The following is a 13181-nucleotide window of genomic DNA, read 5'->3' on the forward strand; positions in this document are numbered from 1 at the left end:
AATCTAATAATGACGAACAATATTATCGCCATATTAGTGTTAACTTTTTGGATTTGGATGTTTGTGTTTCCTCTCAAGGGTTGATAGAGACTAATGTCTATCGGAAGCCCATAGCAACCAAGACATTGTTACATGCAAATTCATCACATCGTCAATCTACTATCAATGAAATCCCTATTGGACAACATTTGCGGATTAAGCGGATCTGCTCTAGCCAGGAGAAATTTCAAAGCCAGGCTCAAGATCTGTACTTTCGCTTCAGGGAACGGGGTTATAGCCACAGACATATTCGCAGGGGCTATAAAAGAGCCTGTTCGACATCTCGCAAATGAGCTCCTCTACCAAACTACATCTAAGAAGAATGAAGATGCACAGGTGAGATTGATCACCCCTTTCAATTGCCAATAGAATGCCTTTACTCAAATAATAACTAAGCAATGGGGCATTTTGCGTTCTGATCCCATTTTGAAAAATGTCCTTCCGGATAAGCCATTGATCACTGCTAAGAGATCAGACATTCTTCGTGATCTACTTGTTCGAAGTCATTACTCTCCAAATGATAAAGCAAAAGGGGCAAGTGAACCCATACATGGTTTCTTTCCATGTACCTTTTGCAAGGGTTGCCAAAATCACATTAAGAGTAAAGAATTTTCTAATCCTCAGGACAATTGTGTGTTTAAAATCCGCCATCGACTTACCTATGCCTCCAAAGGGGTAATTTATCACGCTCAATGCCCTTGCAATAAAGTATATATTGGAATGACTACACGTGAACTCAAGATAAGAACAAGAGAACACGTACGGGATATTGAAAAGGCTAGGACAGTTAAAGATGTTGAGTCACTCAAAACTCCCCAGGCACTTTTATTTACATCATGAATGCAATGCGAGTAAACTTAAAGGGAACCTGTCACTTGAATTTGGCGGGACAGGTTTGTGGTCATATGGGCAGGGTTTTCGGGTATTTGATTCACCCTTTCCTTACCCGCTGGCTGCATACAGTCTTGCCTTGCGCAGGCGTGTACTACGGAGGACACAGCATGAACTTCAACCCAATATTGCGGCCAGCATGCAGCCAGCGGGTAAGGAAAGGGTGAATTAAACACCCGAAAACCCCGCTCATATGACGGAAAACCTGTCCCGCGAAATTCAGGTGACAGGTTCCCTTTAAAATTAAAGCAATTGATCAGGTTTTTCTGGGCCCACGTGGTGGTGATTTATTCAAAGCTCTTGCCAAGGTGAAAAGTCGTTGGATTTACCGACTCAATACGGTTACTCCGGTAGGCCTCAATGAGAGTTTCGGCTTTGGGTCTTTTCTATAATGACATCATACACGTTTTTAGGGGGGGTTGGGTTTTGGTCAGTTTTACATATTTTGTGTCTTTTAATCATATGTTTTCTGTTCTGTTTTTAAATAATTTTTCTTAATATTCTAGTTCTGGCTTCTTTTGATCTATGCATGCCTGAGTGAAGCGCATCCTGTATAGTACATTGATCCCTGTTTACAGTCTCCTCTTGATGGATGTTGTCTCTTGGTGACACCAAAGATCTCCTTTATGAACTTTTCGACATGTACATTTATATATTCCATGTCTATTGCTCATCAACTGACCAGAGGATGTGACATCTAACTGGACTACTTTAATGTACTATCATAGTAGTAGTGCTGAGATCTTGTATAATCGTGTGGGGTAATTGTATTTGACGTCCAATAATTTATGCTGTTTGTTTGGATTGTGGGTATTCTGTATATTAGGTAACTAATTTGGGTTATCGTCATATGGTTATTTATGTACAGTGTTTGGTTTTCTTTCACATTTTTGTATATGTCTAATTTTGTATTTATGCATACTCTCCATCATTATACTGCATTATATGTATGTATTTTTGTGTTTATCTATTTCTATCATCACACTGTATCGTCTCACCTTATTGTACCCTGTGTTAATCTGCAGGCTAACACTAATATGGCGATAATATTGTTCGTCATTATTATATTTTATTTTCATTGGCCCATTTATATTGTTGTATGTACGTTATGATCGCTCACTTTATAGTATTCACATGTATAGTCACTTGATGTGTCACAGCTCTGTGGATTGTTTATACTTTACCCTCTTCCCCCGGTTCTCAGTGCGCATGCGCGGCTTCCCTTGTTACGGACCTTTGTGGGGACGGCGCCCGGCGAGTGGCACATGACCACCATCTCCATGACGGTTTTTGCTTGCTTGCGCTCCACGGCCGCCTCGGTGAAGGTCCCTTTGGTTGCCATGGAGGCGGCGCATGCGCCAACAATGCAGAGCCTGTGTGGATGCTTTTGCGACTGCGCCGCACTGTCTTACATCAGCGGATGTGACCAAATCATTCATGACTTGCAATTATTTTTCTATTGGCTGGACTGTGTATAAATAACCAGAATCCCCTCTCTAACGCACGCCTCCTGAGGAAGTCTTAACGAAACGTGCGTGGGGGCAGAGGGGACCACCTGTTACCAGCACTGTGCCTGCCTATATTTTGTAAGTATTTTATACCTCTCTTATGCTTGGATTATGCACTTTAAATGGTCCATTGTGGACATGATGCACTATGCACTTTATATCTAATGAAACGTTGCTATTTAATCCATACAAATTTGCATGAACAGACCTTAGTGTCTGCACTTTTGTTTAAATGAATATTTTTGAGAGGTGTGGAGTAATATTTTCTAAAAAGGCATTGGCTGTTGTGCTGGTTACAGTGCTCCCTTTGACCAGTGGTGTCCAGTAGTTCTTTTTTAACTTTTTGTGTTTTTTTTTGTATTCAATAAAATGTTAATTTAAGGATTATACTCTTTTGCAGTCATTGTGCACCGCTTTGATATAGCTATACGTATTTGAGTTTTTTGTCCTACCAGAATCTTTTGGGGCATTTGTTTGGTGTTAATAGCCATATGGAGTATTTCTTAGGGCCATTATACTGTATGGAGGTTATGTGGGGCCTATTGTACTGTATGGAAGATGTGGGGCCATTAATCTGTGTGAAGGAATGTGTGGGGCTCATATTGTATTGGGGACTATGTGGGGCCCATTATACTGTATGGAGGACTGTGGGGCCCAGTACACTGTATAGAGGACTATGTGGAGTCATTACACTGTATGGATGACTATGTGGGGCCCATTATAATGTATGGACTAAGTGCGGCCATTATACTGTATAGCGGACTATGTGGGGCCATTATATACCGTATTGAGGACTATATGGAGTCATTACACTGTATGGAGGACAATTTGGGGCCCATTATACTGTATGTAGGTGTCACGCTGTGACAGACATAAGAGAACGGTGCCTAAAACTGTCCCTTGAACTGGGACCCTAACTATCCCTGTCTCAGGGGTTCCCTTGATGGTAGAGAGGCCTGGGTCTCCAACCTTACTATGATCTTGTTAAACCCTAATCTGTCCCCTCCCCTACCCCATGGGGCTTGGTACAAAAATGTAAGAGAAACAAGACACAAATACAAAACAGGGATAACTGACTACTACTATCATACAACAGCACTTGCCAAAATAGGCAGGAGGATAAGGAAAGGGAGGAATACACAAACCATCTTATTCATTCATCAATCTAATCCGTATTCAGAGCAATACTATATCCACCATGACTGCAGTTTATGGGTTAGAGTCTCTATCCCTAGGATACACAGGCATCACATCTGCTATCTAAAACTAACACATAGCTTCCCCAACAAGTATTGCCTAACAAGCTTCCTCAGGGTTGGGGCTATACATTTTTTTAAAGAGATTACCGTATAATAGTGAGATTTAACAGGCACACTGTTGGGTGTTTTTTTTATTTATGCACCACCATTTTTCAACAAAGTATAATAAAATCCATGTTTTAATGCATCCCTTAATTAGGGCTTTTTTACCCTCTGGGTAATTGGGTATTCTGAATTTGCCATCCATATGGGCCCCATATAATGCTCCATGCAGAATAATGGCCCCATATAATATGTCATGCAGAATAATGGCCCAGATATTGTATAGTGCTCCATACAGAATATTGGAACCCATACATTGCTCCATACAGAATAACGCACCCCATATAATGCTGCATACAGCATAATGGCCCCATATATTTCTCAATACAGAATAATGGGCCCCATATATTGCTCCATTTATAAAAAAAAAAAAAAAAAAAAAACCAAATACTCCTTTCTCCCCGTTGTGTTCCCTGCTGCCAGTGCCCCAGAGTCCTCTGCTCCGGTCAGGCCTCCTTAGTATATTCTAAGTTCTGACTCCCTGTGACGTCTCAGCACAGAGAGCGCTGTAGTGACAACAACGTGACCTCTGCACTGAGACGTCTCAGAATGACGCTAAGCAGACTGGAGCCGCAGACACCAGCGCCCTGGCATCGGATTCGGACCCCCCTAATTGTAGTGCACCGAGTCCCAGATCATCAGCTCACCTAGCCGGGAGCAGGAAGGTCTGCAGCAGAATTCTGCAATTTTCTGCCACCACCCTTCAGGCTCCCACATGACTCTTCTAGTCTTCTTCCGGGACAGGTCCTGTTTGTACTGCACATGGCAGCCTTTTTAGCGCATGCACAGTACAAACTTCAGGGGTGGGGAAGGAAATTCACTGGATGGTGTTTATTTCTGCCAGAGACAACAGACAGCAGAGAAAAGCATCAGGTTTTCATTGACTGTCCGTAAATTTACAGACTGTTGGCAACTATGACCTTGATGCAAGCTCAATAACTGAGCCCACATCTCTGCCAGCAGATGATGGATGTGATATTCAGAAATCATCTGCCTCTAAAATTGCAAAATTAGAAACCTCCAGCTCACCCCTGCTATCCGAGTACGATTCTCAGTACAGAGGAAGCCACTCTTGCTACACTCCATGCTGTACAGATCCAAAAGAAAAAAAATTCTTCCAGACAAAAAAATCCAGGTATAAAATAGAAATTTATATCAGTGCGGTAAAAAGTGAATGACATCTTCAATTTCATCCAGCAATATAGTATAAATTTCCTAGGCATTTCTGACTATACACCAGTCCTTAATCATGGATACTAAAAAACTCTACTGTGGTTGGGTGAAGCCATTTATTGTCACACTACTGTTTTCTCTTTTTAAATCATAATGACAACTCAAAACATCCCAATGACCCTGATCAAAAGTTCACAGACCCCATTTCTTAATACTGTGTATTGCCCCCTCTAACATCAATGACAGCTTGAAGTCTTTTGTGGTAGTTACGGATGAGGTTCTTTATTTTCTCAGATGGTAAAGCTGCCCACTCTTCTTGGCAAAAAGCCTCCAGTTACTGTAAATTCCTGGGCTGCATGAACTCCCACATTCCAAAGACATACTGTGAAGGAAACTTGATTCCTCCCACGTCACCAATCCGTGACGTAACTACACAGGCACAGCTCTCCAGCACCCCCTTCGTCTCTCAGGTCAATAAGGGAACTGCACCTAGAGCAAATGGCCGCTGGGAAGACTGCCCTGTTACCCACGCTGGGTATTCTAAGATTCGCAATCAGAATAAAAGGATCAGCCCAAAATTAATTTATGGTTTAACCTCTTTCTGACCTCGGACGGGATAGTACGTCCGAGGTTAGATACCGCGCTTTGATGCAGGGCTCCGGCGGTAAGCCTGCATCAAAGCCGGGACATGTCAGCTGTTTTGAACAGCTGACATGTGCCTGCAATAGCGACGGGTGAAATCGCAATTCACCCGTCGCTATTAACTAGTTAAATGCCGCTGTCAAACGCAGACAGCGGCATTTAACCGGCGCTTCCGGCCAGGTGGCCGGAAATGAGCGCATCGCCGACCCCCGTCAAATGATCGGGGGTCAGCGATGCGTCAGAATGGTAGCCATAGAGGTCCTTAAGACCTCTATGGTTACTGATGCCAGCCTGCTGTGAGTGCCACCTTGTGGTCGGCGCTCATAGCACACCTTCATTTCTGCTGCATAGGAGCGATCTGATGATCGCTACTATGTAGAAGAGCCAATCGAGTGGTGCCAGCTTCTAACCTCCCATGTAGGCTATTGAAGCATGGCAAAAGTTATAAAAAAAAGTTAAAAAAATATAAAAGTTTAAATCACCCCCCTTTCGCCCCATTCAAAATAAAAAAAAAAAAAAAAATCAAACCTACACATATTTGGTATCGCCGGGTTCAGAATCGCCCGATCTATCAATAAAAAAAAGATTAACCTGATCACTAAACGGTGTAGCGAGAAAAAAATTAGAAACGCCAGGATTACGTTTTTTAGGTCGCCACAACATTGCATTAAATGCAATAACGGGCGATCAAAAGAACTTATCTGCACCAAAATGCTATCATTAAAACCACCAGCTCAGCACTCAAAAAATAAGCCCTCACCCGACCCCAGATCATGAAAAATGGAGACGCTACGGGTATCGGAAAATGGCACAATTTATTTTTTTTTTTTTAGCAAAGTTTGGAATTTTTTTTTCACCACTTAGATAAAAGATAACCTAGTCATGTTAGGTGTCTATGAACTCCTAATGACCAGGAGAATCATAATGGCAGGTCAGTGTTAGCATATAGTGAACCTAGTAAAAAAAGCCAATCAAAAAACCATTGTGGGATTGCACTTTTTTTGCAATTTAACCACACTTAGAATTTTTTTCCTGTTTTCTAGCACACGACATGCTAAAACCAATGATGTCGTTCAAAAGTACAACTTATTTCGCAAAAAATAAGCCCTCACATGGCCATATTGACGGGAAAATAAAAAAGTTATGGCTCTGGGAAGAAGGGGAGCAAAAAACGAACACGGAAAAACGGAAAATCCCAAGGTCATGAAGGGGTTAATTGCCTTAAGGGCGCACTAGCTAATTACAAGAAATATACAGAAAAATATACCAAGAGTTACAGTCAGAGTAAAATATAACAATAATAGTACAAGGATTAGAGGTATAAAGCTGGAGGTCAATTTACCAGGTTGAAGGTCGCTTGTGGAGGTCGGGGAGCTCTGCGTTTCACAGGTACAAGACTCCTAGTGCCGGGCAGCCCCCAGAAAGCATGTGCTTGCTCCCCTCTGGCATGCCCTGTTCCTTATTTCATCATCGTCTTCTCATGTGCGTCTCACTGTCCATGTGTCCTAAGCTCTTAAACCTTCTGTGTCCCTCCCCCTGTACCTGGGCGGGCTAAAAATCTCCACCTCTCAGCTTCCCTGCAGGATCTGTTCCCAATATCTAATAAATGGAATAACTTCTCTCAGGATAATCGGATCAGTACACGGGCGGTACCAGCGCATGTGGTTTGTTCTGCCGGTCGTACAGGGATCAAACCTGGACCCATTCGATCGCTGTGGGAGGCTGATCTCTATATCTCAGGTTCCAGAACCCTCACTGACCCGGGAGTTGCACGGTCAGGTGCGCAATTTCTTCAGGGCTATGATAATATCTTTTATGAGCCTGTACCTGGCACGATGCGTCCATCATTCATAATATCATGTTGTAGACGGTCCGACTGGGAAGACAATAGTCGTGTATCCTGTAGCCACCAGACATGTATACATTAATTGAGCCCCCAGGGACCTACATGCACCCTGCTGGCGTGGCTTCCTCTTTCAATCTTTGAAGTGCCATCTGCCTGCTACACTGGCCATTAACATACTAAAGGGTCTTCATTCAGGTAGGAAAAAGGTGGGGGCTAGGAGGGCTCATGTCCCTGTGGACATGTGACAAGGTGAATTCTGGTAGGAGACAAAATGGCATCAGGCCAATCTGAGATAGGAGGCCAGCATTATGCCCCATATCAAAGATGGTGGCTGCTCCCTCATCACACATACTGATAGGGGATGTAGATTGTGAGCCCCATCGGGGACAGCGATGATAATGTGTGCAAACTGTACAGCGCTGCGGAATATGTTAGCGCTTTATAAAAATAAAGATTAATATTATTATTATTAGCTTCGATTCATCAAAACCAGCAATTCTCTCGCTGATCTTGATGAGTGGGGGAATTGGAGCAAACGTTCCCGATTCATTAAGGGGCGTACTTCATATATCAGGCGAGGTGCGTAGCGGTGTGCACCTCACATGAGTAAGACTTGTGGAGAACCGACCGCTGCAAGTCATGAATTTGATGACTGGGGGCAGCCACGTCCCCACCCAATCCCACTTTTTCAGAGCTGGGTGACAATGGAGTGAGGACGCCAAAAAGTCACATTTTTTTTTGAACAACCGATTTGTGAAAAAACTTTGACGAATCGACCCCTTTGCTTAAGAAGCCATTTGATCGACCAACTTTGATGCGGTCCCCAGCCTGATTCAGGTGATTGACAGGTCTCAGAAGAACTATACTACATTTCTAATTGGAGGTATTTGCTAATATTATTATTAGGCCGGGGTCAGACATGCGAGAAACTCTCACGAGTCACGCATGTCAATACCTGCTGCCGGCACTCGGGACCGGAGCGTGCGGCTGCATAGAAATACATGCAGCCGCACGCTCCTGTCCGAGTGCCGGCAGCAGTGCCAGGGATTGACATGCGACGCTCGTGCGAGTTTCTCTAATGTCTGACCCCGGCCTAATAATAATATTAGCAAATACCTCCAATTAGAAATGTAGTATAGTTCTTCTGATTAGCTATGTCACAGGGCACTGCAGTAGCTTAGGTATCCATTGTCATGACCAATAACAGCTCACTGCATGAGTGGTCATAACCATGGATACCTACACTACTGTAATGCCCTGTACATGAGGTATGCCCTGCGACATAATTCCAACAAACATAAGAAATAAGTGAAGGACGGCACTGGAGGAGTACAAGCTCTACTGGACTTGGGCTCATTAATGAGCAACCGGTTAGCAGGTGTCACGAAAGCTCTGGGTATCTGGTGCTCTGCACTGGTAGCAAATAGCTTAATTTTCAACGAAGCAGAAGAAAAAACGTATATGCCGCACTCACCCTTTTCGTCGCTGTGTAATCGTGCTCTTTATTGGACAAAATATGTTAATACATCCATTAGGACATCAGGTCTACAGGAGAGTGCAGGAATGGAGTGTGGACGATGGCCGTTTCGTCACCTGGACCCGTCGAAGCACATACTGTGCGAAACGGCCATCGTCCACACTCCATTCCCGCACCCTCTTGTAGACCTGATGTCCTAATGGATGTATTAACATATTTTGTCCAATAAAGAGCACGATTACACAGCTACGAAAAGGGTGAGTGCCGCATATACGTTTTTTCTTCTGCTTCGTTGAATGCCCTGCGACATAGCTAATCAGAAGAACTATACTGCAGTAGTTTTAACCCCTTACTGCCATCGGACGGTATAGTACATCCGATGGTAGTATCCCCGCTTTGATGTGGGCTCCGGTGGTGAGCCCACCTCAAAGCTGGGACATGTCAGCTGGTTTGAACAGCTGATATGTGCTTGCAGTAGCCGAGAGCGGAATTGCGATCCTTCTGCGGCTATTAACTAGTTAAATACCGCTGTCAAACTCTGAGAGCAACATGTAACAAGCAATTCCGGACATCCGGACGGAAATGCGCTTTTCGGTGACCCTCGCCACGTGATCACGGGTCCCCAATGTGTCGGCATGACAACCGGGTCTCCTTTAGGCCTCTATGGTTGCTGATGCCCCATTGCTGTGAGCGACACCCTGTGGTCGGCGCTCATAGCAATGCAGTAATTCTGCTACATAGAGGTGATCTGAGTATCACCTCTATGTAGCAGTGGCGATCGAGTTGTGCCAGCTTCTAGCCTCCCATGGAAACTATTGACGCATGCCAAAAGTAAAAAAAAAAAAAAAAGTTTTTAAAGTTTATGAAAAAAAAACATAAAAAACCCCATAAAAGTTTAAAGGGACACTGTCACCCCCTCCAGCCGTTATAAACTAAAAGAGCCACCTTGTGCAGCAGTAATGCTGCATTCTAACAAGGTGGCTCTTTTAGTTTTTGCTTCTGTTATTCCCTCAATAAAGCGTTTTATAATTTTCCCCAAATACCTATCTTTGTACCTGGAGGCAGGTCTGAAGCCTCCTCTGTGAAGCGCCCAACTGCCTTCACTCATCTCTTCTGGGGCGATGGTCGCCGCCCCCTGCGCGCTGTTCTTCTTAAATCCGGCGCCTGCGCTGTGCGTGCCTGCCTGAGGCAGGCGCATTGAGAATTGGCAGTCATAGCTCAGATGCCGGGTTTCTGACGGCGCCTGTGCGGGCAGTGCGGCCACCCTGTTACTGAATCCCCGCCCCGCACTGTGTTATGCATTATGCACAGTGCGGGGCTGAGATTCCTGGGCATGCGCACTGCGCTTGTCAGACGCTCCCCCAGGTTCCCCGCCTTCCAGCATCGGTCTGTGCAGGAATCTGCCCAGGAATCCCAGGAAACACCCCCCCCTCGGCTTATACACGAGTCAATTGTCCCATGGGGCCAGCGGGCGAGGGGCGGGTCACAGAGGCAGGAGCCGGCGGCTGTAACTGTGCCCACTGCTAAAGAGGAATGAATATTAATTTCTCTTATAGCGCACAGTGACATCCGCAGCCGCCTGCTTCCAGCACACATCCTACTCACCTTATTGGGCGCCCTCGCTGCATCTCGTTGGTTACTGCGCCAGCAGCATTTATGGCCAAGCGATCACGTGCCCCCGCTCATTAAGGTAATGAATATGCATGCCTCTCCACTCCTATTGGCGTGCAGAGCATATTCATTACCTTAATGAGCGGGGCCACGTAATCGCTCGGCCGGAAGACCTGCAGGCGCCGGAATGAGATGCTGCGAGGGCGCGCAGGCAGGTAAGTAGGATGCTTGTTTTTTTTTAATAGGACACATGCATACAATGACAGGACGGGGGAGCCATGCATACCAGGAGAGAGCCATTTGAGAGACCTACTTTGATGCGGTCCTCAGCCTAATCCAGGTGATTGACAGGTCTCATGTGCATACATAGGGAGAGACCTGTCAATCATCTGAAGTGGGGTGAAGTCAAACTAGATTTTGTCAGAAATACAGCAGCATTTTAGAGTAAAATATACCTGGCTGCAGTCACACAGCCATACTTATGCTGCTTGTGGTTCAGGCTGCAGGAATCTAATGACAGGTTCTCTTTACAAGGGTATTCCCATATCCAAGATCCTAACCCAATATATAGTAGGTGTAATAATAATGAGATTAGCAAATACCTCCAATTAGAAATGTAGTGTAGTTCTTCTGATTAGCTATGTCGCAGGGCATTGCAGTAGCTTAGGTATCCATGGTCATGACCACTAACAACTCACTACATGAGTGGTCGTAACCATGGATACCTACACTACTGCAATGCCCTGCACATGAGGTATGCCCTGGGACATAGCTAATCAGAAGAACTGTACTATATGTCTAACTGGAGGTATTAGCTAATATTATTCCATATTGGGACAGGATCTTGGAGATGGGAATACCCCTATAATCAGTCTCTAGCCCTCCATATGGAGAATACATTACTAGCAGACGGCCGCAGTGTATGGGGCACAGAACAGACTGTGACAATTGGAAACATCAATAGAAACATAACAAATTCCCGCTAATATCCGCCCACAGCTGTGAGGAGAGGCCTCCAGATCCGCTTAGGCTTCTTTCACATTTCCGTTGGTACGGGGCCGTCACAAACCGTCGGCCTGACATACCGACGGACGTTGTGCACAATTGTGCACAACGTGAGCAGCGGATGCAGTCTTACGACGCATCCGCTGCCCATTGTGAGTTCCGGGGAGGAGGGGGCGGAGTTCCGGCCACGCATGCGCGGTCGGGACTGGCGTATTCGACGGACGAAAAAACGTTACATTGAACGTTTTTTCGTCTCGACGGACCACAAAAACATGACGCATCCGTCGCACGACGGATGCGAAGTGTGTCCATCCGTCGCAATCCGCCATTATTTCAAGTCAATGCCAAAAAAACAGATCCTGCGAGCACATTTTCAGGATCCGTTTTTTTGCAACAACGACGGATTGCGACGGCCCCAGAAGACGGAAGTGTGAAAGTAGCCTTAGATGGCGCTTATTACTGCAGCATTTCCTTCTTCACACTATGAGGAATACAGCGCCATCTAGTGGGAGCAGCGCGGTGTGGGGGGAGATCCGGCCAGGAGGCCCGGGCACCGGCCCCAGCACGTCCCCTGTACAGCCGGGCAGGATGGTGCTGCAACCCCGGGGAGAGCTCCGGCCTCACGCCCGCCCGCTCAGCATTATCACATCATATGGGGACGAGAAACAGAAAATCCCCGTCACCCCCAGAAGGCGCCATTCATGAATCTCACCGTGGCGATCACCGCATAACTACCAGCAATGGACACTGGAACCTTCCTCCGTCTCTCGCTCAACACACATCCCAGAAGCCTTTGCACGAACGATGAGTTCTTCTCTAAATCCCAGATAAAAGCTTCCAATCTCATAGTTCACAATGCAATAATAACCCAGATCGCTGATAATAATCGTCGCCATCTCAGTTATTCGTACGTGAAGCCGTTGCAGTAAAGTGATTTGCATTGAGAGGGACTATATTGTGTAGCGGATGGATTCTACTAGTAAGACCATCATATAGTTTGTCTTATGATGTCATCAGCCTGCGACGGCAGCGTGAGAATGACGTTCTGCAATTCCATTGGCTCTCGCTGAGTCTGGTTAGAGAGCGCTAATAAAGCTTGGTTGCAGAGTCATAAAGTTCTTTATATAATCTTCTATATAATTGTCTAAGGGTCACTTCCGTCTTTCTGTCTGTCCGTCACAGAAATCCCAAGTCGCTGATTGGTTGCGGCAAAACGGCCACGACCAATCAGCGACGGGCACAGTCCGGCGGCGAAATGGCCGCTTCCTACTCCCCAGCCGTCAGTGCCCGCTCCATACTCCCCTCCAGTCAGCGCTCACACAGGGTTAATGGCAGCGTTAACGGACCGCGTTATGCCACGGCGTGACGCACTCCGTTAACGTTATTAACCCTGTGTGACCAACTTTTTACTATTGATGCTGCCTACGCAGCATCAATAGTAAAAAGATCTAATGTTAAAAATAAAAAATTGTTATATACTCCCCCTCCGGCGCCTTTCCCGCTCCTCGCGACGCTCCGTCCGGTCCTTGCGTTGCGGTCTTGCTAGATGATGTAGCGGCCTCGCAAGACCGCACATCATCATCTCGCGAGACAGCAATGCACTCTTGGGACCAGAGCGTCGCGAGGAG

At 45.6% G+C, this 13181-nt stretch overlaps 1 protein-coding gene and 1 pseudogene across 1 annotated transcript in view; one reads left to right on the forward strand and one right to left on the reverse strand.

Moving 5' to 3' along the window:
* Window positions 1–12288, reverse strand: part of LOC138645820 (zinc finger protein 850-like) — a 146562-nt pseudogene extending 134274 nt beyond the window's left edge.
* Window positions 1–13181, forward strand: part of LOC138645814 (zinc finger protein 84-like) — a 56495-nt gene that overhangs the window by 8747 nt on the left and 34567 nt on the right. The gene's annotated exons all lie outside the window — the stretch shown is intronic.

This window comes from Ranitomeya imitator, chromosome 7 (genome assembly GCF_032444005.1).
Source record: "Ranitomeya imitator isolate aRanImi1 chromosome 7, aRanImi1.pri, whole genome shotgun sequence".
Taxonomy (NCBI): domain Eukaryota; kingdom Metazoa; phylum Chordata; class Amphibia; order Anura; family Dendrobatidae; genus Ranitomeya; species Ranitomeya imitator.